At 42.4% G+C, this 24,637-nt stretch overlaps 1 protein-coding gene across 1 annotated transcript in view; it reads right to left on the bottom strand.

Annotated features, from left to right (window-relative positions):
- The window catches only part of cdh22 (cadherin 22), an 871,134-nt gene that overhangs the window by 336,204 nt on the left and 510,293 nt on the right, over positions 1 to 24,637 (bottom strand). The window lies entirely within an intron of this gene.

Here is a 24,637-nt window from a genome sequence, read left to right as displayed (position 1 = left end):
TGAATTTTGATGGAACTGCACTCATTCAATCAAGGGAAGAGTAGTCCATCACACTCCTGACTTGTGTCTTATAGAGGTTGTTGGCGTTCAAGAGGCGAGTTATGGGGAAATGGTTGGATTCTCTCTTTTTGGAGACAGTCATTACCTGGCACAGTGTGGCACAGATGTTACTTGCCATTTACCAGCCAAAGCCTGAATGTTGTCCAATTCTGCATATGGGCATGAACTGCTTCAGTATCTGAGGAGTCGGAAGCGTTGCTGAGCTTGTGCAGTCATCAGCGAACATCCTCACTTTTGATCTTATGATGAAGGGAACGTCATTGATGCAGCAGCTGAGGATGGTTGGGTGTAGGACATGCCGAGGAACCCTTGCAGTCATGTCCTTTCATTGTTAGGACTGTCCTTTCAATCTTTCTTGAATAACAGTGTCACATTTGCAATAGATGAATACCTCTACTGTATTGAAGGCAAATTGGAAGATTATTGCTGAGACACTACACTGCTGGACTCCTGCAGTGATGCCTTGAAACTGAGATGATTGCCCTTCAACAACCACAATTTTTGTGCCAGGTATTAGCTACAAGGAGAGGTTGGAGAAACTTGGGTTGTCCTCACTGGAATGATGGAGGTTGAGTGGCGACCTGATAGAAGTCTACAAGATTATGAGAGGCATGGATAGAGTGGATAGTCAGAGTTTTTTCCCAGGCTGGAAGAGTCAATTACTCAGGGGCATAAGTTTAAGGTGCGAGGGGCAAGATTTAAAGGAGATATGCGGGGCAAGTTTTTTACACAGAAGGTCAGTGCCTGGAACTCGTTGCTGGGGGAGGGAGTGGAAGCAGATACAATAGTAACTTTTAAGGGGCGTCTGGACAAATACATGAATAGGATGGAGTAGAGGGATATCGTCCCTTGAAGAGTAGGGGGTTTTAATTAATTCAGGCAGCATGGTTGGTGCAGGCTTGGAGGGCTGAAGGGCCTGATCTTGTGCTGTAATTTTCTTTGTTCTTTATTCTATAATTTCAACCACTACAGCATTCCCCCTGATCCTCATTGACTCCAGTTAGGCACCCTGATGGCAAACTCTGTCAAAAGTAGCCTTGATTTCAAGGACAGTGACTCTGACCTCTGAAGTAAAGCTTTTTTATCCATGTTTGACCCAAGCCTGTAATAAGTATTATATGGTATTTTTACAGCGAGCCCATAGAATTACTCAAATCTTTCTGCAGGATTGGGTAATGATGGATTCACCATACATGGCAGACTTTCATCATTCTTCTTTTGCTTCTGGCCTCCTTCACCTCTGCAGATTCTGCAGCATGGTTCCCTGGCCATTGAAGAGTCCTTCGGCCTTTTTCATACATGGTTATACATAATGTATGAACTTAAGCAGTGTGTCTTCAACCATTCACTTGGGAGAAACCACAGAGCCAAGCCCCATAATCCACCCCCTCCCCCAAATCAACCCCAATACTATGATACTCCCCAAGCCCCACACTCCTACCCACATGGGATTCCTCACCCTCACTCGACTGTACACCCCATATCCAACTGGATTCAACCCCACATAGGCCCAATCACCCACCCTGACCAGAATGACATTCTCCCCAACCTGAACCCACCTACTGATCTGATTCCCCGAGCCTCACCCTGAATAATCCTTTGACCTGACATCAGCCTGACCACCCCCCAAAGAAAAGGACATCCCTTGCCTTCCCCAACTCAGCCCCAAACCCCCGATCTGGCCTCCAATCCGGTCCCATGCATCAATTCTACCCACTCCCCTGAAAAACAGCGATGGGACCATGATGGTAATGGTGGCTTTTTCTGCCATATAGTTCAGGACTTAGAAAAACCATTACAGCCATGAATTCCATGACATATTGCTCGTGGGTGGCCTCTGGTTCACCAATCCTGCCATCCAAATCAGCAACTCCATGATCTCATGCCATTTTAAAGGCCTCCCTACCACAAGCTGGCATACCAGGAAACAATCTTCACCCAGGTACATCTCCTGGCACTACCCTGAACATCAAACTGGCATCAATTTGGCATAAGGTGGACATCATTCTTGTGCCTGGCACCTCTTGGCACTACCTTCCTCCCTCTAGCTGTGTCCACATCATCACACCACCATAAATTGGATTTCTGACATGGGGTGCCAATTCCTGCCAATTTGCACACAGCAAGGTCCCAGAAGCAGCAATGAAAACAATCAAAGTTTTTAGATAAAAACTAATTACTGCAGATGCTGGAATCTGAAACAAAAACAGAAAATGCTAGAAAATCTCAGTGGATCTGACAGCATCTGTGGTAATAGAACAGAAGTAATATTTCAAGTCTGGATGACCCTTTGGTAGAGCTGTTTTTAGATGTTGGTTGAAAGATAAATATTGATCCGTGATAACAGGAAGAACTCTTCTTCAAAATAGTATCATGGAATCTTGTACAAGTCCACCTGAGAGGGCAGCTAAGTCCTCAGGTTAAAATCTCACCTGAAAGAGAACTACTCAGTTTCAGACCTCTTGGTCCAAATGTAGGACAAAAGATCTGAATTTGAGAGGTGACGTAAGAATCAGAAGTTGAACAATTTGCTGATGATTATACCATGCTCAGTTCCATTTGCAACTGTTCAGATAATGAAGCACTCTGTACCTACATCCAGGGCAACACTCTGGCTTTGGTTGATAAATGGCAACTTGTATTTGTGTCATCCAAAGGCCAGGCCATCACCATCTCCAACAAATGTAAGTTTCCTATTATACCATTCAACAATTTTCATGTCGACGAAATATTCAATCAGGTGATGTGAAATTAGTCTAATATTAAATTCCACAAAATATGTTTCTTTAATTGTGAAACCATGTTGAGGGACCATGCAGAACACTGGGATGATGGAAAACAGAAGGTGAGGTGAGATAAGGATTGGTGGTTAAATTATGTCAATCCATGGATGGCATAGTGGTTAGTACTGCTGCCTCACAGTGTCAGGGACCTGGGTTCCATTTCCAGTTTGGGCCACTGTCTGTGTGAAATCTGCACAAACTCCCCATGTCTGCATGGGTTTCCTCCAGGTGCTCCGGTTTCCTCCCACAGTTGTGCAGCATTCCCTCGGTGCTACACTACAGTGTCAGCCTGGATTTTTATGCTCAGGTTTCTATCATAAGTCATATCCATATGACTCGGAGGCAAGGGCATCACTGATTGAGGCACAGTTGACACGCTGTGGGGTAAGGTTTGCTCTCTTCCTACAGGCTGCTATTATTCAGACCAGTTAGGAATGTACCACAGCAGACACTGACAAACAACTCTTGCATGTATACAAGGAGAGAATTACAATTAAGATTGCACACTGTTCTGCAACAAATGCTGATACAGGATAACAGAATGGCCTTGGGCTTCACAACTCTGGAGATTGTGCACACCAATGGGGACTTTCTCTATTGCTCTCAATTCTTTCTCTTTTTTTCTTTCTGTTGTTTTACCATCCTCCTGAGATTACAAACTGCCTTCCCTACCCCTCCTGTTCCCATTCCCTACAATGCTGGGGAAGAGACAGGTAGCCCAGCAGATGGGAATGTGGGGTGCTCTCTCATTAACAAATTACTGAGTGACAGGATCTAATAAAATGTATCAGATGTATGACTCGGGTTCAATGTCTTTTTGTATTACATGAGTTATTTCATAAAGGAAATTTTCTTCTGGTTTGCACTTTAAGCTGAGAAATCACTCCCATGACACTGCTGCACAGATACTTAGTGTGCTGTGATGATATTATCCTGCTCAATGTTTCAAAATAATCTACTTGTAAAATACAGACTGATTCATCCATTAAATTAACAGAGGAAAAATGCACTGTGAATAGTTTGTGTTTACCCACCAACATTGTCAACAGTGGATTTCTCATGGATAATCACTATTTGAGCTTTATCTTAAATTTTCCTCTTCTACCTTTTCAGCTATTTGTCCAGTTATTTCCCCTTCTGCTTTACATCTATAGTAATTAATTTTTTTTTCTCAGAAGCTGAGCCATAAATTCCTCGCTTCTCTTGTTTTCTCTTCCTCCTTTAGTTTAAAGTTTACTTGTTATTGTCACAAGTAGGCATACATTAACACTTCAATGAAGTTAGTGTGAAAATCCCCTAGTTGCCAGACTCCAGCGCCTGTTCGGGTATCCTGAGGGAGAAGTTAATATCGCCAATGCACCTAACCAGAACACCTTTCAGACTGTGGGAGGAAACCAGAGCACCTAGAGGAAACCCATGCAGACATGGGAAGAATGTGCAGACTTCGCATAGATAGTAACCCAAACAGGGAATGGAACCCAGGTCCCTGGCACTGTGAGGCAGCAGTACTAACCACTGCGCCACTCATGGATTGACATTATTTAACCACCAATCCTCATTTCATCTCACCTTCTGTTTTCCATCATCCTAGTGTTCTGCATGGTCCCTCAACATAGTTTCACAATAAAAGAAACTTATTTTGTGAATTTAATTTTAGATTAATTTCACATCACCTGATCGAATATTTTGTTGACATGAAAATTGTTGAATGATATGATAGGAAACTTACATTTGTTGGAGATGGTGATTGCCTGGCCTTTGGATGACACAAATACAAGTTGCCATTTATTAGCCAAAGCCAGAATGTTGCCCTAATCTTGTTGAATGTAGGTACAGAGTGCTTCATTATCTGAGCAGTTGCAAATGGAACTGAGCATGGTATAATCATCAGCAAATAGCTCAACTTCTGAGTCTCACCTCACCTCTCAAATTCAGATCTTTTGTCCTACATTCAGACCAAGAGGTCTGAAACTGAATGGTCATGATGCAACCAGTGTTAAATCATCACTGGGGATCGAAATCTTTGGTTAGCAAGGAAACCAGCCTGGAAATTTTTCAATTTATTTATGACTGGAAAGACTCTTGAGTTTTGATTAACTGTCTTCAAGAAGAGATCAAAGAAGGTTAAGTACATCTACTCTGATGTCACTTTTATGTACTTTTGAAACACTGATTTAGTGGTAGTACTCACAGAGCACCAAGATCAAAGGTAGCATTAGTATAAAAGTTGTATTATGACTGCTAGATGTTATAAAATAGTTATGTTTTAAACTATCTGTTTTAATTCATAATAAGAACATAAGAACATAAGAGTGGAACATGTGGCCTCCCACTAGCTCTGCCCAGTGATAAGCTGATGTGACCTGGCTGTCTTCGAGACTTGGAGACCCAGGTCAAGTTCTATTAAAACCAAAGTGCCAAAATTAATATCTAAACACAAAAGCTGGAGCTGCTGGTGTTGCTTTTACATAGACCTACTGACTCTCAGACATTCAGACTCAAAGATACTGGGCAGAGTGAGGGAGATGTTGTTGGATGAAAATGAAGGGAAGCTATTGATGTGAGAACAGGGAGGGTGGTGAGAACAGCCCCCATTTGGAGAGATGTGTCTTTTAGAGATGTGAAGACTGAGAAGTGCAATGATGCTGGATGTCCTATCAGCTATAATAGGAGAATTGAGTGGAGGGACTTTTAATAGGAGCTTGGAAGGCTTGCCCTGATAAAACAAAGAGAAGAGAGCCTACTAGATGCTGGAGGGATTCAGGACTTTACAAGCAAGGCTATAGTGTTGCTAAGAATGTGGTTAATGGAGAAACATGGGGGTGATTCACCCATTTCACTGCACTAATTTTCTAGTACAGCGTGGTGGGAGAATCTCGCATCTGGGCATTCACCAGACTTGTGCATGCACTCTCGCTCTATGTGCATCTCCCAGCGCCAGATATCTGGCGCTGTCTGAATTGCGCTGGAAACTGGCGGGAACATCAAATAAATACTTTGCATCTGATTTTAATACTATTTTAATGTGATTAGTGGGCCCAGGTCTGAATTCTCCAGGCACGCTGGCATCTCCTATCCTGCCAAGAGTATTTCACTTCAGTGGACTAGCTACCCACTTTCAGGGAACAAGTGGGATGAGCCCACTGAAGAAAGGCAATCAGGGCCCCCCAAGGGGGTGGGTGACTGGGGTGAGGCACGGTGCCCCCAAGCATGGGAGCCCCCAACCTGTGCCCCTTGACAATGCCCAAGGGTCAAAGTGCCCATGCCCAGACATGGGGCAGTGTCAAGGGGGAAGGCCTATTGGTGGAAGGGCCTAGGGGCTGATCGAGTGGGGGTGGGGGTACCCACTGCCAGTCTGCATTGTAATTGATGGGGGCTGGAGGGAGGACAGCAATTGGGGCAGGCTGGGGTGGAGTGGTTAGCTGGAGGGTCTGCTGAGGGGAGGTCGTCACTGCTGGTGGGGGGAAGTGTGGAGACGGGGGGCATTGGAGATCGGTTGGTCTGGGACAGAGGTGTTCAGGCTGGCCCACAAATGGACTGGGGTCAGCGATCGAGCCGTGGATAGGGTTAGGGTTAGGGTTAGGGTTAGGGTTAGGGTTAGGGTTAGGGTTAGGGTTAGGATAGGGGGGTTTTGCAGGGGCAGCACTGCAATGCCCCAGGCAGACCAGCGATCGAGCTGGCCAGTGAAGAGGGAGACTCTGTATGCACGGAGGCCTGAACTGTCAGCCTCCCGAGTGGGAATGGGCCAAGCCCACTGAAATCTAATGATAATCACGCTGGTGGACTCTGTATTGTACAGAATGTGGGATTTTCTAGTGTGAATGCCCACTGAAAAAAAATCTGCATGATTTACTGCAGTTTTCCCACAAATTCGACACTTAAAACTTTATGATACAAGTTTATCAGTCATACTACGAAACTAATAAGGAATACTTGTTCTATGATTTGTAATGTTCATTCGGGCTTGTTTGTTACAATAAATCCTAAAATGCAAATCTTGGTGCACAATGCCTTTTAAGTCAATCACTAGGAGTTCAAAGCTCTTTTTATAAATTATCGATCTCTGTGTTACAGTTGTAGGTGAATTACTGTTTTCTGCACTCATACAAGATTATGATCCATTTGTGTAATATGTGCTCAATGTCGGCTCTTGTACTCATACTGGAACCATGAAGTGTGAGACCCAAGAAGACATAATGGATCATGCAGTGCAATGTCTCATTAAAAACTTTCTTCTGCAGTGTTACATGAGCATATGTCTGAACGCTAAAATATGTAATGCGTTAAGAAAATGAATTAGAAAAAAGAAAACAATCCAACTCATTCCAACATATAATGGGTTGCTATGCCAACAAACTGTGCTACACTGGTGTCATTTTAAGGGTAACCCACTAGCAAATAAAGAATTGAGAAGTAGCTGAGATACTACATTTCTTTTCTTTTATGGATGTAGGTATCACTGGCAAGGGTGACATTTGTTACCCAACATTAGTTATCTTTGAACTGTGTGGTTTACTAGGGCCATTGCAGAGGGTAGTTATGAGTCAACCACATTGTGGTGAGTATGGAGTCACATAGAGTCATAGAGATTTACAGCATGGAAACAGGCCCTTCGACCCAACTTGTCCATGCCGCCCAGTTTTTACCATTAAGCTAGTCACAATTGCCTATGTTTGGCCCATTCACTGTACCCGTCTTATCCATGTAACTGTCTAAATGTTTTTTAAAAGCCAAATTTTACCCACTTCTACTATTACCTCAGGTAGCTCATTCCAGGTACTCACGACCCTCTGTGTGAAAAAATTATCCCTCTGGACCTTTTGTTTCTCTCCCCTCTCATCTTAAGTCTATGCCCAGAGTTTTAGACTCCCCTATCTTTGGGAAAATATGTTGACCTTATCTATGCTCTTCATTATTTTATAGATCTCTGTAAGATCACCCCTAAGCCTCCTATGCTCCAGGAAAAAGACGTCCCAGTCTATCCAGCCTCATCTTATAACTCAAGCCATCAAGATCTGGAAGCACCCTGGTAAATCTGGACACTTTCTAGTTTAATAATATCCTTTCTGTAATAAGATGACTGGAACTTTACACAGTATGCCAAAGAAGAAATAAAGAACAAAGAACAATACAGCACAGGAAACAGGCCCTTTGGCCCTCCAAGCCTGCGCAGCTCATTGGCCCAACTAGACCATTCATTTGTATCCCTCCATTCCCAGTCTGTCCATGTGGCTATCCAGATACGTCTTACATGGTCCCAGCATGTCCACCTCTACCACCCTGCTTGGCACTGCATTCCAGGCCCCCACCACCCTCTGTGTAAAATACGTCCCTCTGATATCTGTGTTAAACCTCGCCCCCTTTACCTTGAACCTGTGACCCCTTGTGATCATCATCTCCGACCTGGGAAAAAGCTTCCCACTGTTCACCCTATCTATGCCCTTCATAATTTTATACACCTCTATTAGGTCTCGCCTCATTCTCCGTCTTTCCAGGGAGAACAAACGAAATTTCTCCAACCTCTCCTCATAGCTAAGACCCTCCAACCCAGGCAACATCCTTGTAAACCTTTTCTGTACTCCCTCCAAAGCATCCACGTCCTTCTGGTAGTGTGGCGACCAGGACTAGATGCAGTACTCTAAATGTGCCCTAACCAATGTTCTATACAGCTGTAACATCAGACACCAATTTTTATACTTACAATGTTTTGTACAACTTCAACAAGATGTCCCAACTCCGATAGTCAATGTTCTGACCAATGAAACCTGGCACCACCCTGCCCACCTCTGACTCCACTTTCAAGGAACTATGAACCTGTACCTCAAGATCTCTTTATTCTATAACTTCCCCAATGCCCTACCATTAAGTAAGGAAGACATGCCCATGTTCAATCTCCCAAATTGCATCATTTTGGGCGACACGGTAGCACAGTGGTTAGCACTGCTGCTTCACAGCTCCAGGGACCTGGGTTCAATTCCCGGCTCAGGTCACTGTCTGTGTGGAGCTTGCACATTCTCCTCGTGTCTGTGTGGGTTTCCTCCGGGTGCTCCGGTTTCCTCCCACAGTCGAAAGATATGCAGGTTAGGTTGATTAGCCATGCTAAAAATTGCCCCTTAGTGTCCTGGGATGTGTAGGTTAAAGGGATTATTGGGTAAATGTGTAGGGACATAGGGATAGGGCCTGAGTGGGATTGTGGTCAGTGCAGACTCGACGGGCCGAAGGGCCTGTTTCTGCACTGTAGGGTTCAACGATTCTCTGATCATCTCACTTCTGTCTAAATTAAACTCCATTTGCCATTCATCAGTCCCCGGCCCAATTGATCAAAATTCCATTGCAATCCTAGGTACCATTCTTCATTTTCCACTATGCCACCAATCTTGGTGTCATTGCAAACATACTAACTTACTGGGCACCCCCAATGGCACAGTAATTAGCACTGCTGCCTCACAATGCCAGGGACCAGGTTTTAATTCCCAGCGTGGCTCATTATCTGTGGGAAGTCTGCACGTTCTCTCTGCATCTGCATGGGTTTCCTCCGGGTTCTTTGGTTTCCTCCCACATTCTGAAAGACATGCTGGTTAGATGCAATGGTTATGTTAAATTCTCCCTCAGTGTACCTGGACAAGCGCTGGAGTGTGGTGACTGGGGGATTTTCGCCGTAACTTCATTGCAGTATTAATGGAAGCCTACTTGTGACACTACAAATACACATTACTAACCATGCCTCTTAAATTGTCATCCAAATCATTAATATAAATGACGAATAACAGTGGATCCAGCACTGATCCTAAGGCATACTGCTGGTCACTTGCCTCCAGTTTGAAAAATAACCCTCTACAACCAGTCTCTGTCCTCTATCATCAATTCGATATCCAATTGGCAACCTCACCTTGGATCCTGGGAGATTTAACCTTGCGGCCAGACCAGGTAAGGAAGGCATATTTCTTTTCCTAAAGGACATGAGTGAAGCAAATGTGTTTTACAACAATTGATGGTTGCCTTTACTGAAATTAGCTTTCAATTTTAGATGTCATTAATTGTATTTAAATTCCACCTGCTTCCACTGTGGGATTTGAACTCAAAGCAGAGCCTGGGTCTCTCTATTGCACTTTGTTATTTGTACTGTAAAGCAGACTGTAATCATGCCATATCGCAACAGGAATTGTCACTATCTTTTCCAATTACTCTTGCTTTGACCTCCTTTGTGTTTCTGTGCTATTTCCATATTTTATGGACCAGGACAGGATATGACACTTAATATAAGTACCAGAAAACATGTTAAATAGATTACTTTATATAGTTTATTGCAGTACAACCCTGTACGATCCAGAGCAAAATACCCCCTGACCTATAAAGATAATGGACATATTGCACACATCACTCCATTTTTAACAAAAAGTGAGACAAGAGAACAAGGAGTTATTGACCAGTTCAGCAGACATTGGTTATCAGGAAATTGTTTTGAGTCTAAAATTAGGGACCGGATAACTGAACGTTTTCAGTTGACCAGAGAGAGCCAGCATGGATTTGTAAAGTGCAGATCAGGCTAGAAAAAACTAATACATTCTTTGAAAAAGTAACTAATGTAGTTGCCAGAGGATGATATTTATATGGACTTTCCAAAGATGCTCAATAAAATCCCTCATGCAAGATTATTAACTAGAGATGAAACTCATGAAAATGTGAGCAAATTATCAACCTGGTTAGGAGAGTGACTGAGTGGGAGAAGATTGAAGAAACAGACAACTGAAATAATGGCCAGGTAGTCTTATTGTCAGGATGTGACAAGTAGCACCCCACAGAGATTAAATGTTTATCAACAATTTAAGATGATGGGATAAAAAGCCACATCACCAACTTTTCTGAAGATACGAAGATTGGCATAATTGCAAAGAGTGTAGATGCTTGCAAAGCATTATTAATAAATAAAACAAATGAGTACAATTGGCAAATGAATTTTGTTATGGGCAGGTTGCCATCCACTTTGAACCTAAAAAGCATAGACCAAAATGCTTTCTAATTAGTGAAAGGTTGCAAACACTGGAGGTCCAATGACATGTGGGGACGCATGTACAGTAAAATTACTGGTATCTGGCACTCTACTAACCAAAATTCTCAATGAACTGGGATTCTGGGCTCAGAACTTTCAGGCATATTTTTGGACTGAAGAAGCCAAACTCAGTGATAGATGTAATTGGCAGATGTAATTCACATTCTAGTCTATCACTGTTCTGCAGCATCCTGTGGCCTCCATTTGCATGCACCCACAACTCTTGATGCGTCAACACCCACGTGATCATCCTGGAGCTGTCTGACAGGATGCAAATGTAGAACTCACCTTACATCCTAGGTAACCAACATATTTGATTAACTGGCACCTCTCATTCTCGGATCCTGTGCACAACTTAAGAAAATGCCATCATGGTAAATGTACAAATATAATCACAAAACCTGATGGAATGTTGTCTTTTATATCTAGATGACTGGAATGGGTAGAAGACATGCTTCAGTAATACAAAGTCCTGGAGAAGCCACAATACTGACTAATTCTGGACACCACACTTAGGAAAGATATATTGGCCTTGGAGAGATTGCAGTGCAGATTTACATGTATGATATCTGGACATCAAGGGTTAAACTACAAGGAGATTACCCAAGTTAATATGGTATTCCCTAAACATTTTTAGAAGGTTATATAGTGATCTGATTGAAACTTTCAAGTTATTAGGGTAGTTAGGTTACAGATCAACCATGGTTTAACTGAATGATGGAACAGAATTGAAGGACTGAATGGCCAACTCCTGTTCCTATGCCATTATTATAAGGCAAAGTAATTGGTGATGAGGGGAAGGGAGCGGGTGTGATGGACTAGAGTGCCAGAGCAAAAAGATGTTAAAAGAAGACTGGACATTCGAGATAAAGAAGCCTCAATTGGTTCACTTAATGGATGGGATTTTCTGGCCATTCTTGCTTATGAATTCTTCTAGTCCTGCTGAAGGTCACCCCCCACAATGGGGTGGGTGAGCCATGCAAAATGTCACCAGTGGCGCAAGATCCTGCCAATGGTGGGCTGCCTTTGCAGCAGGAAAACAGACTGCAGAGGGGTGCCGGAAAATACCAGCCATTGAATTTTATTTAGATTCTGTTCTGCTCTGTATCTACTACATTTTGGAATTAGAAACCTCCAGACTCATAGAGGTTTACATCACGGAAACACACTCTTTTGCCCAACTTGTCCATGCCACCCTTTATTAACCACTAAGCTAGTTCCAATTGCCCGCGTTTGGCCCATATCTCTCTATTCCCATCTTACCCATGTAACTGACTAAATGCTTTTTAAAATACAAAATTGTATCCATCTCTACTACTACCTCTGGCAGCTGGTTCCAGACACTTACCCACCTCTGTGTGAAAAAATTGCCCCTCTGGACTCTTTTGTGTCTCTCCCCTCTCACCTTAAACCTACACCCTCTAGTTTTAGACTCCCTTACCTGTGGGAAAAGATGTTGACTGTCTAGCTGATCTATCCCCCTCATTACTTTATAGACCTCTACAAGATTATCCCTTAGTCTCCTATGGTCCAGAGAAAAAAGTCCCTGTCTATCCAGCCTTTCCTTATAATTCAAACCATCAAGTCCCTGTTGCATTCTAGTAAATATTTTCCGCAACCAAAAGAGCAAATGCTGGAAAATTTCAGCATGTCTGGCAGCATCTGTAAGGAGAGAAAAGAGTTAATGTTTCAAGTCCTGATGACCCTTTGTCAAAGCTCATATTTTCTGCACTCTTTAGTTTAATAATACGCTTTCTGTAATAGGGTGACCAGAACTGTGCGCAGTATTCCAAGTGTGGCCTTACCAATGTCTTGTACAACTTCAACAAGACATCCAAATCCCTATATTCAATGCTCTGACCAATGAAACCAAGTATGCTGAATGCCTTCTCCACCACTCTGTCCACCTGTGACTCCACTTTCAAGGAGCTATGAACCTGTATCCCAAGATCTCTTTGTTCCAAAGCTTTCCCCAACATCCTACCATTGACTGAGTAAGTCCTGCCCTGGTTCAATCTACAAAACAACATCACCTCACATTTATCTAAATTAAACTCCATCTGTCATTCATCAGCTATTGGCCCAATTGATCAATATCCCATTGCAATCCTAGAAAACCTTCTTCACTGTCCACTATATCTTGGTGTCATTTGCAAACTTACTAACCAGGCCTCCTAAATTCTCATCCAAATCATTAATATAAATGACAAATAACAGTGGACCCAGCACTGATCTCTGAGGCACACTGCTAGTCATAGACCTCCAGTTTGGAAAACAACCCTTTACAACCACCCTCTGTCTTCTGTCATCAAGCTAATTTTGCATCCATTTGGTTACCTCACCCTGGACCCCGTGAGATTTAACCTTATGCAACAATCTACCAAGTGGTACCTTGTCAAAGGTCTTGCGAAAGGCCATGAAGATAACATCCTTCAAAAACGCAATCAAATTTGTGAGACATGATTTTCCACTCACAAAGCCATGCTGACTGTCCCTAATCAGTCCTTGCCTCTCAGAATACCTTCTAACAACTTACCCAATACAAATATTAGGCTCACTGGCCTGAAGTTCCCAAGCTTCTCCTTTCAGCCCTTCTTAAACAAAGGCACAACATTTGCTACCCTCCAATCTTCAGGCACTTCACCTATGGCTGTCAATGAATCAAACAGCTCTCTAGGGGACCTGCAATTTCCTCCCTAGCCTCCCACAACATCCTAGGATACACTTCATCAGGTCCTGGGGATATATCTACCTTGATGTGCTTTGCGACTTCAGCATCTCCTTCTCTATAATATGTACACTTGTCAAGACATCACTATTTATTTCCCCAAGTTCTCTAACATCGATGCTCATCTCAACAGGAAATACTAATGAGAAATATTCATTTTACGATCTTACCCATCTCTTGTGGATTTGCACACAGATGACTTTGTTGATCCTTAAGAGGCCCTACTCTCTCTCTTGTGCCCTTTATGTATTTGTAACATAAAGTTTACAAATGTTTTTGCTTCTTTGCTTGGGCACTACTACTGTGGTTCAATAACAACATCTACCACTATCATGGCTACAGAAACAAAGTCCGGAACAGATTGAGGCTATTTTGAACTTGTCAAGTGGCTGAAAAATACCAGGATCGATATCAGGGCATAGTTTTGCATTATCTGCACAGAGCAATTTTTCAAATTGATTGCTTATGAAATAAGCAAGTTATCAGAACATATTGCAGCCAGAGTGAGGTGGACAGCTTCATGGCGAGTCTGATCGTGATCACCAAAAGTAGCATTACTTCCAATGTTGAAAAATGCCCCAGCTACCTCTTGTCAAAGGACTACTCAAAGAGCTAAGTGACATTGGAATGATTTGCTGAGATCTTGGTTGCCCTGTATATCCTGACTGGTGCATTTTCTCGAGGATATTTATGTCCACTCCACTTCCATCATCTTCAGTTCAACCACAACACAGATAAAAGCTGCCTTTGAATGGAGCCCAGCCCTTAACTCTCCACGGATCGCAGTAAAATTTCCGCATTCGAATGAAAAGCAAAACACAGCCACAATATTTCCACTGTGGTCACTGTGGTTCAGTTATTAGCATTCTCACCTCACAGTCACAATTATTTGTGCGTTCAAGCTCCAATCCATAAACATTGAGTGCATAATCCATGCTGCCATTCCAGTACTGACCAAGTGCTGCACTGTGGAAGGTTCTATTTTTCAGATGAGATGAATGTAAAGGATCCCACAACATTATTTAATAAAAGCATAGGTGCGTTCCTCAGGTTGACCCCTCAACCAATATCACTGGAACAAATAGTCTGATCATCATCACTTTGCAGTATATGGGATCAAGCAAATTGGCGATTAGGTTTTTCAAAGATTTAGCCTCAGTCAAATTCTGTTGGTAGTTGGTAACTGATCAATCAAAACCAAGCATGATTTCATCTTTTCGCCAGAAAAATCCAGCAGGCTTTGCAAGGCGGCCTGACAATGTGTGGTGATCAGAATAGTATGTTTGCCTGTAAGCTAAAACTGCTGATAAATAACATTGTTAACTCTGGCTTGTAATACATCACTGAGATTTACAGGTGCTTATTCCAATCAGAAGTTACACAAAAAGATTGAGAACTGCAAAGGGTGCAAACCATAAAGAATACCGTCCGAGGAAGAAGTGGGTGGTGTTTCAACGATGATAGAAGGTGTGAATTTGATAATCAGCTCCCGTCTCACTGAAAGGAGCATGTCCCAACAAAGTATAAAATCTGGACCATGAGAATGATTGGTGCTAGCCCTTATGCTCAACAGAAAGAAGGAAGATAGAGCGGCAGCTTGACCAATGGTCTGACTACATTCACCAACTGCTCCAGTCTCTACATGTCTTCTGTCCAAATGAGGGCTCCATCCCCTGGGATGATTATCCCAATTGGTCCCTCATACCAGTCAACCCTCTTCTGCTGCATTGCCCTTAAAGGCACAATTATCACAATCATCACATCCCTTTCCTTTTTAATCCTTTACACAAGCTTCGATAATTAAGTTATTCAGCCATGAACTCTAACTAAATATTATACACATGATTTGGACAATTATAAATTGAGTATTTGAGGGGTTTTTCTGTTTATTGTAGAACAGTGTAATTCTGTAGTCTGAGATACTTCAACATTAACAGGAACTTGCAAATAATGAGTACCTCTTTGGGCACAGGCAGTTCATTAATACCTGCTTCCACGGAGACATCAATTATGTCAATAACACATCAACAAGATATTCTGGTGCTTATAAATGACAACACTGACTGTCACTCTATTCCTCAAGAGATTCATCCCTCCATGTCTACTGGGTACAACAGGATTCCAGTTACAGAGACTACCAGAGATCTAACTTGATCCACTACCAAAGTTTTATATTATGACACCATGTCATATTATGTACTCAATATGTATTTTTTGTTGTTGCAATTGTGAATATCATTGATGAGATCTTGAAGCTTCTGTGTCCAAACATAAACACTATTATTGGTAGGCTTTAACTGTGTACAGTTCCAAAATGGTCTTGCGTGGAGCTCTTCCATGAAGGCTTGCTGCTTACTGAGTTCCATTCTAGACTGTTCATAGAATGATAGAGTTCCTAAAATGCAGAAGGTGGGCTTTCAGCGCACTGAGCCTGCACCAACAACAATCCCAGGCCCCACCTCCGTAACCTCATGTATTTACCCTGCCAATCCCCCTGATACTAAGGAACAATTTAGCATGGCCAATCAATCTAATCTGTACATCCTTGGAGTGTGGGAGGTAACTGAAGCATCCAAAGGAAACCCATGCAGGCACAGGGAGAACGTGCAAATCCCATATAGTCACCCAAGGTCAGAATTGAATCCGGGTTCCTGGCACTGTGAGGCAACAGTACTAACCACTGTGTCACTGTGTCGCCCAATGTTCTCTGACTACATGACTACATACTTCACTCTGTGGATGTGCTCCAATCTCCAGTCCCATGATGACCCTTGCTCTGACCAGCATCCTACATTATAATGCATGAGGCATATATCATCACAATACAACAAAGTCTTATGTCTTGACAGTTCTTTCACAACCTTGGACTGTCATGTGTGAAGTAATGGTCATAGCATTCTATTTCTGGTACTTGGGTCACGTATAAAGTTTTTCCTCTTTCCAGCATTTTCAGTTCATCACCTTTTTCATTGACCATTTTATCATACTCGTTCTTCACCACAATTACCACAGTAAAAAAAATGTAAAAGCATTGGGCTTCTCGTGCAATGCAACTAAGATTACTTCAAAAAAGGTTTTCACTGAGTGTTCTTGAGGTCATGAAACGTGCTAAGTGTATTACTTTCTGCTTTATTTTATTGTAACAAGGATTGCTTTTTCAAAGTTATCTTGAAGACAAGACTCAAGTTTTTTTTTAACCAAGTCACATTCGGCAGTCATTCTTACGTAGGTTGTGTGCTGAAATGGCATGATAGAGCAGGATAATCAATCACATCCTTGCCATCCTGGAACACGAACAGAAAATGATCAATGGCTTCGAAAAAGCTGACCATCCAAAAGCCAAATGTAGGCTCATGCAGCAAGAAGACAGAGAGTTATGCTGAGAGCACAGTGGGATATAACTGTCCAAAGTGGCATTTGCAGGTTCTCCTGCATTCCATTGTTTTTATTGCAGATGACAGGACTTGCAATTTATAATTGCACAGCATCTTTATCATCAAAAACTCAGAGAAATGTTTCCTATAAAGGATTGGAATGGGATGTGAGTTCTGAAAGGCAAGAGTATGAAAACCCTTGTACGTGGACAATTAATTTGGTGCATTTTTTGATTTGTATTTATAATTGTAAAGGGGTTAAAGGAAGAGGGTGATCTAAGGTTTCCTGGATACAAAACTTTCAAAAATGATAGGATGAGTTGATAGATCTGATTTTTTAAAAACATCTGGCAACCAAATCTAATCAACAGAAGCTTAACTTACAAAGTCATGCCATAGCTGAAATATTATATCCAGTTCTTTGCATCACACTTTAGGAAAGGTGTCAAGGCTATGAGACTGTTCCCCGAAATGAGGTACTTCCATTTTGGTGGAGAGATGGGACAAGCTGGGATTGTTCTCCTCAGAGCAGAGAAAGTTAAGGAGTGATTTGCTTGTGGTGTTTGCAATGAAGAGTTTTGAAAGAGTAAATAACCAGTTTCCTCTGGGAGTAGGGTCAGTAACCAGAGCAGATAGATTTAAAATAACATGTCAGAAGACCCAGAATAGAGATTAGGAGACTTTCTTTATGGCAGCCTGCACTCTTGTTCTGCTTCCCATTGCACCCATCCACCCACAATCACAGGATGGTGGAGCACAGGATACGTGGTCATTCAATCTCCTTACCTGTGGCAAAGAAATACTTGGTCCTGAATATTTGGGGCCCTTGCCATCCGAAGAGTCAGTGGGGAATACATTTGAGTCTTAAAGGGAGGATGCACGCAGTCAAAAGGGGGCTTCTGATGGAGACGCTCACCCATCCCCTCCCTTCACTTTCCTGCCTAAAGAGTATATTTATGGCTTTGGTTGTTGGACTGTGTGAGGATATATGTGTAATACAATGAATATTGGAAGTTGAGTCCATTAGGCTATTGAAGTATTGGGAAGTTAACACAACAGATCTTGTGTGTGAATGTGTATTTTTAACAGGTGGCCTCACAGGGGCACCATTTAGGTATTCATGGCATATTGCAAATTGGGTTTTTCAAATGGTGCAATCTCTTTTTTCTTCCATGCCCTGAGGAAAGCCATATTTTACAGTGCTGACTTTGTGTGAACATGTTGTTAGCCAGGAAACCTGGCTAGGTGGGATGTGGAGGAGAGCTTTCAGAAGAAAGCACCTCACTGTGTTATTTCACGGGTCAGAACAGGGAAACACGGTGGCACAGTGGTGAACACTGCTGCCTCACAGAGCCAAGGACTTGGGTTAGTTTGCCCTTGGGTCACTGTTGTGTGGAGTTTGCACGTTCTCCTTGTGTCTGCGTGTGTTTCTTCTGGGTGCTCAGGTTTCGTCCTATAGTCTGAAAGACGTGCTGATTACGTTCATTGACCGAAGAGGTGCCAGAATGTGGCGACTAGGAGAATTTCACGGTAACTTCATTGCAATGTTAACATAAGCCTTCCTTTTGACTAATAAATAAACTTTTACTTTGGAGCTTTGGTCTCTTCTCTCCAGGACATGACATTGCACAACATAGAAATACAGACTTAAGGTTCTTTGGAGATATTGCTTTAAAGTCCATTGACTTTGAAAGCTGCCATAGTCTTTCAGCCATCAAAGTGAACAACTATGAAGAGAAGGCAATCTAATCTTGTGCATAATTTCATGGGAAGTATATTGGGCAGGATTGTTAGCATCTTACATACAATGAAACCTGTACAAAATTCACTGTCCGTCCACAATGTCTCACCGGTAAAGACTGTTTCACATTCCACACAGTGGATGCTCTGAAATGTCTTCAATCAGCAGTTTTTTTTTTAAGTGCACAACTTGAGAAAGGGAAGAAACACTGAAGACTCCATTGCTATTTTGAATTAAGCTGCTTTGAATTGTTATCAGATCATCCATGACATTGCTCAAGCTAAGTCAGAGGAGACAGCATTGTGTAAACCATGTGCTGAGCCATATAATGTATTGCCACTTGGGATTGGATGAAACCTAGCCTGACCAGACCTGCCCCTTCAAAGTTAAGAAGCCCAATGTTATAAAGATCCTGTTCATTAGTGAGGTTTGTAAATTGCCAGGGGCTTGGAAACTTGTCAACTTCATGCCTAACCTAAATCCTATTCTCCAGGCTTCAAATGGTGTAAGCATGAAATCTCTACCTTTATTTGTTATTTTTATGTTTTGGTCCATGCTCCCCCACTGCTAACAGCAAGAATGGAGAATTTGACACTCAGCTAAATCTCCATTCACAGCAGAAGGTTGGAAAGTCAAGGGCGAGGTTGGACAATCTGAACAATGGTTTCTGAAGTGCAATGAAGTTTTTGTTGATAGATAAGATTTGTTGATATTGTTGATACAGTGGATAAGTATGGCATGTACTTCTGTATATTTGATTTGATTTACTATTTTCACATGTATTAACATACAGTGAAAAGTATGGTTTCTTGCACGCTATTCACACAAAGCATACCTTTCTTAGAGAAGGAAATAAGAGAGTGCAGAATATAGCATTACAGTCATAGCTAGAATGTAAAGAAAGATCAATTTAATGCAAGATAAGTCCATTCAAAAGTTTGACAGCAGCAAGGAAGAAGCTGTTCTTAAGTCAGTTGGTATATGACCTCAGACTTTTATATTTTTTCCCAATGGAAGAAGGTGGAAAAGAAAATGTCTGGGGTGTGTGGAGTCCTTAATTGTGCTGGCTGCTTTGCTGAGGCAACGGGAAGCGTCAATGGATGGGAGGCTGGTTTGTGTGATGGATTAGGCTACATTCACAAACTCTTGTAGTTCCTTGCGGTCTTCAGCAGAGCAGGAGTCACACCAAGCTGTGATACAACCAGAAAGAATGCTTTCTATGGTGTATCTGTAACAGTTGGTGAGAATCATAGTTGACTTGCCAAATTTCCTTAGTCTTCTGAAAAAGTAGAGGTGTTGGTGGGCTTTCTTAACGATAGTTTTGGCATCGGGGGACCACGGCAAGTTGCTGGTGATCTGGACGCCTAAAATCTTGAAGCTCTCGACTCTTTCTACTTCATCCCCATTGATGTAGTCAGGGGCATGTTCTCCTTTACGCTTCCTGAGTTGATGACAATCTCCTTCATTTTGTTAACATTGAGATTATTGTTGCCATATGAGTTCAGCAGATTCTCTATCTCATTCCTGTATTCTATCTTTTCATTGTTTCAGATCGACCCACTATGGTGGTGTCGTCAGCAAACTTGAAAATTGAATTGGAGGGGAATTTGGCCACACAGTCATAAATATATAAGGAGTGTAGTAGGGGGCTGAGAACACAGTCTTGTGGGGCACTGGTATTGAGGAAGATCATGGAAGAGCTGTTGTTGCCTGTCCTTACTGATTGTGGTCTGTGAGTTAGGAAGTTCAGGATCCAGTCACAAAGGGAGGTGCCAAGGCCAAGACCATGGAGTTTGGAGATGAGTTTCATGCGAACAATGGTGTTGAAGGCTGAGCAGTAGTCAATAAATATGAGTCTGGCATAGGTGTTTTTGTTATTTAGGTGTTCCAGGTTTGAGTGCAGGGCCAGGAGATGGCGTCTGCTGTGGATCTGTTGTGGCAGTAGGTGAACTGTAGTGGAGCCAGGTAGTCTGAGAGGCTGGAATTGATTCGTGCCATGACTAGTTTTCTTGAAGCACTTCATAATGATGGATATATTTTGTACTTCAATAATATGTGCTGAAATAGGTAGTGGTCACTATTTGATACACCTAATGGCACATCCTAGTCCTTAGGAGGTGGCATAATGGCGCAATGGTTAGCACTGCTGCCCACAGTGCCAGAGATCTGGGTTTGATTCCAGCCTTGGATGGCGATCTAGTGGAATTTGCACATAGATTTGCACATGCACCCATGTCTGCTTGGGTTTCCTCTGGATGCTCCCTTTTCCTCCCACAGTCCTAAAATGTGCAGGTTGAGTGGATTTGCCATGTGAGATTGCCCACTTGTGTCCAAAAACTAGTACAGGTTAGGGGGATTAACATGGTAAATGGGTAGGGTTATGGGGATAAGGCAGGGAGTTGGGCATGAGTAAGGTGATCTTTCAGAGAGTTGGTGCAACCTGGATGGGCTGAATGGCCTCTGTCTGCACTGAAAGGATTCTATTCTAACTGGTATGATTTTAATACTGTTTAATATATCTGGGCCAATATTTACTGAACATTAGTAATTGTTGTTCGTACATTTAAAATGGTGAAGCTTGATGTTAACATTGACAAATTGAATTAACTCTTATTCTTAGAAAATTCCCAGACTGGATTTCTGCTACTTTCCATAGAACCATAGATCCTTACAGTGCAGAAAGAGGCCCTTTGGCTCATCGAGTCTGCACCGAACACAATCCCACTCAGGCCCTATCCCCAAATCCCGACATATTATACCCACTAATTTCCTCTAACCTATGCATCCCTTGACACTAAGGGGCAATTTCTTAGCACGGCCAATCAACCTAACCTGCACATCTTTGGAACGTGGGAGGAAACTGGAGTACCTGGAGGAAACCCACGCAGATACGAGGAGAACGTGCAAACTCCACACAGACAGTGACCCGAGCCGGGAATCAAACCCAGGGCCCTGGAGCTGTGAAGCAGCAGTGCTAACCACTGTGCTACCGTGCCGCTTTTTCACTGGAGGTAACACCACAGCAACAGGATCCATAAGACACAGGAGAAGGAGTAAGCCATTCAACCACTCAATCTGCTCTATCAATTGCTGAGATCAAGACTGATTTGAAATCATGTCTGATGTCCATTGGAAATTTATATGGTTCAATGTGATGTGAGATTATGTGGAATTATTGCAGGGGGTTCTCGGTTAACTTAGTAAAACAAAACACAGCATGGAAGCATTACACCTTAAAAATATATAAAGTATGCAGTGATAGCAGGGTGATGCTTTGGTTTGTACAACTAAACAAAGTCAGAAGGGATGCTTTGTAACATGGAACAGATCTGGTGATGGAATTTTCTGGCTGTTCATGCTGGTGGAATCTTTGGTCCGCTGCGGATGTCATGGCGGCAAGGGGTGTGTTCAACAGGAGATCCCGTTGACAATAGCGAGACCAGAAGATCAGGCCACTGGCAATGGTGGATCCGACCCCACCTCTGCGAAACATGTTACAGTTTGCGCAATAATTCTCCCCCCTTGGTTTATAAGTGGTCTGCTAATGGAAACAGAAGATTAACTAAGGAGCGAAACACTGTTTAAGAGATAAATGTTTATCATATAATTATTACATTCTCTATTCGATGTCATCATTCCAATATTTTGTTTTGTAGACTATGTTACAGTTACTAAATTTCCTGCAAAAATTAAATAGCTTCCACATCTTCTGTGGAAATGTAAATTAGAGTGGAGAATTTATTTTTGCATGGACAGGAGTGTTACACCCTGTAATGCAAAATATATTATTATTCAGAATGTTAAACCCCTCGTTTTATATAACCGCAGAATCTTGTTTGTGCTAATGAAAGTCTTATTTCATTATCTGTATTTCCTCAAACCTAGAGGATCCATTATTCTAACCCCTCACCTCAACATATCTGCTCAAGTCCAAAACAGCACACAACATTTCAACTGTGGCCCTGGGAAGAGTTTTTTATAGACTTATTATTAGGTTTCAAATTATGTTCTACACTATTGCCACAAAACTAAAATTTATCAACTAGAGGTCCTCCTTTTAATATCCTGCAAAATAACTGTAGAATCCTGCAAATCACTCCACGCTTGCACATGATCCCTCAACAGTTGCAACAACATACAAGCATCCAGGAGAAAGTAATCCACTTGATTGGCACCCCACCCACAAACATTCCCTCCCTTCACCACAGACATACAATGGCAACAGTGTGTATCATCTACAAGATGTGCTGCAGGAACTTGCCAAGACTCCTTGGGCAGCATCTTCTAAATTCAGGATGGCTATCATCTGGAAAGGGAGGGGCGGGGGCATCCAGGGAAAAGTGCAGGCACTGTGGAGCATAATTAAACCCAGCCCATAATATGAAGAAGTCCTAGTTTCTTATTGATAAATAATCAACATTTTCAGCGAGGTCATGGAACTCCTGTGGTTTCACTATTGCGAGGAAAGCCTTTTTCACCCAGAGGGTGGTGATGGTTTAGAACGTGCTGTCTGGAAGGGTACTAGAGAGTTGCCTCACATTCTTTAAAAAGTACCTGGATGAACAATTGGCATGATATAACATTAAAGCCTATTGGCTAAGTGCTGGTAAATAGGAATCGGTTTGAGGTCAGGTGTTTCTCACGTGCCATTGCAAACTTGATGGAGTGAAAGAGCTCTTCCACATTAGATGATTTTATACTGACCCAGCCTTGGGAACAATGCAGCAAATAGCTGCAGCCAGAATAGGGGCAATGCAAAATGGTTGGTGAAAATCACTAAGATGCTTTTAAAAAAATGCTTGGTGAGAGGGTGAAAGCCAAGGGAAAAGAAAGATAGGGAGACCTGTGTGGACTATGCCAGCTCAAACTACTTGGCATAATAACCTGTTTTTGTGATGCATATCCTGAGGCCACTCCCCTTCACCCACCCCACGGAGGTTCTGAGACAGGATGGGGGGAGGGGTCCTTAAATCCTTCCAAGTTCCCAGCAGCACCGGCCTAGCCTCCATATGGCAATTTAAGGACTTTTCCAGGCCCAGCCTCAATTTAAGACTGCTGGTGCCCAGTGACTGAAGGTGGGAACAAAAACATTTCTTGCTTTAAATTTCAAGTGGGAAATGGGAGGGGTCCAATGGAAAGCCCCTTCATACTGGGGTTGCCCTTCCCTCAGGCACAAAAAAACCACCAATCCTCCTTCCTCAGCCTTCAGCTTATCCTGACAGCAAGGTTACCCATCTTGCGACTGCCCCCCCCTCCCCCTTCCCTCTTTTACCTTATCCAAAATAAACCCACAACCACTACTATCTAGGACAAGAACAGTGGATAGAAGGGAACACCACCATCTCGAAGTTCCTTCAAAGTCGCTCACCATCCTAACTTGGAAATATATCACTGTTCCTTCACTGTAACTGGGTCAAAATCCCGGAACCCACTTCCTAACAGCACTGTGCATGTACCTATACCATAAGAAGTCACTCACCAGCACCTTCTCAAGGACAATTAAAGATTGACAATAAATTTTGGCTTAGCCAGCAATGAACCACATTCCTTGAATATATGAAAAAAAACTAAGCAATCTGGTGCCTGATTTGAATGTCATACATTAATGCTGCAAAATAATGGAACCAGCCCCTACCCACACTTAGAACAATTGTACTAAACTTTATTTAAAAATGGATATCATGTCTTTATAATGTAAGCTCAGTTATTATTTCTAATTATTTAATTTTTGTTATTATTGTGATCAGAGAAGGTCTTGTCAGCTTTCTTCATGTGTTGAACTGACTATAAGCTGGGTAATTTTCAATCTAATCAGTTAACAGGCACTTTGTGACATACTCTCTGGGTGAAGGAAACGCAAAGTAAAATGGGAGCAGCTCTCAGATTAGCAAAGAGCTCTAT

Source organism: Carcharhinus amblyrhynchos, chromosome 16 (assembly GCF_965287045.1).
Source record: "Carcharhinus amblyrhynchos chromosome 16, sCarAmb.v2.hapA, whole genome shotgun sequence".
In the NCBI taxonomy this organism is placed as follows: domain Eukaryota; kingdom Metazoa; phylum Chordata; class Chondrichthyes; order Carcharhiniformes; family Carcharhinidae; genus Carcharhinus; species Carcharhinus amblyrhynchos.
The sequence above is the reverse complement of the archived record's forward strand: the minus strand, read 5'-3'. Positions and strand labels throughout refer to the sequence as shown.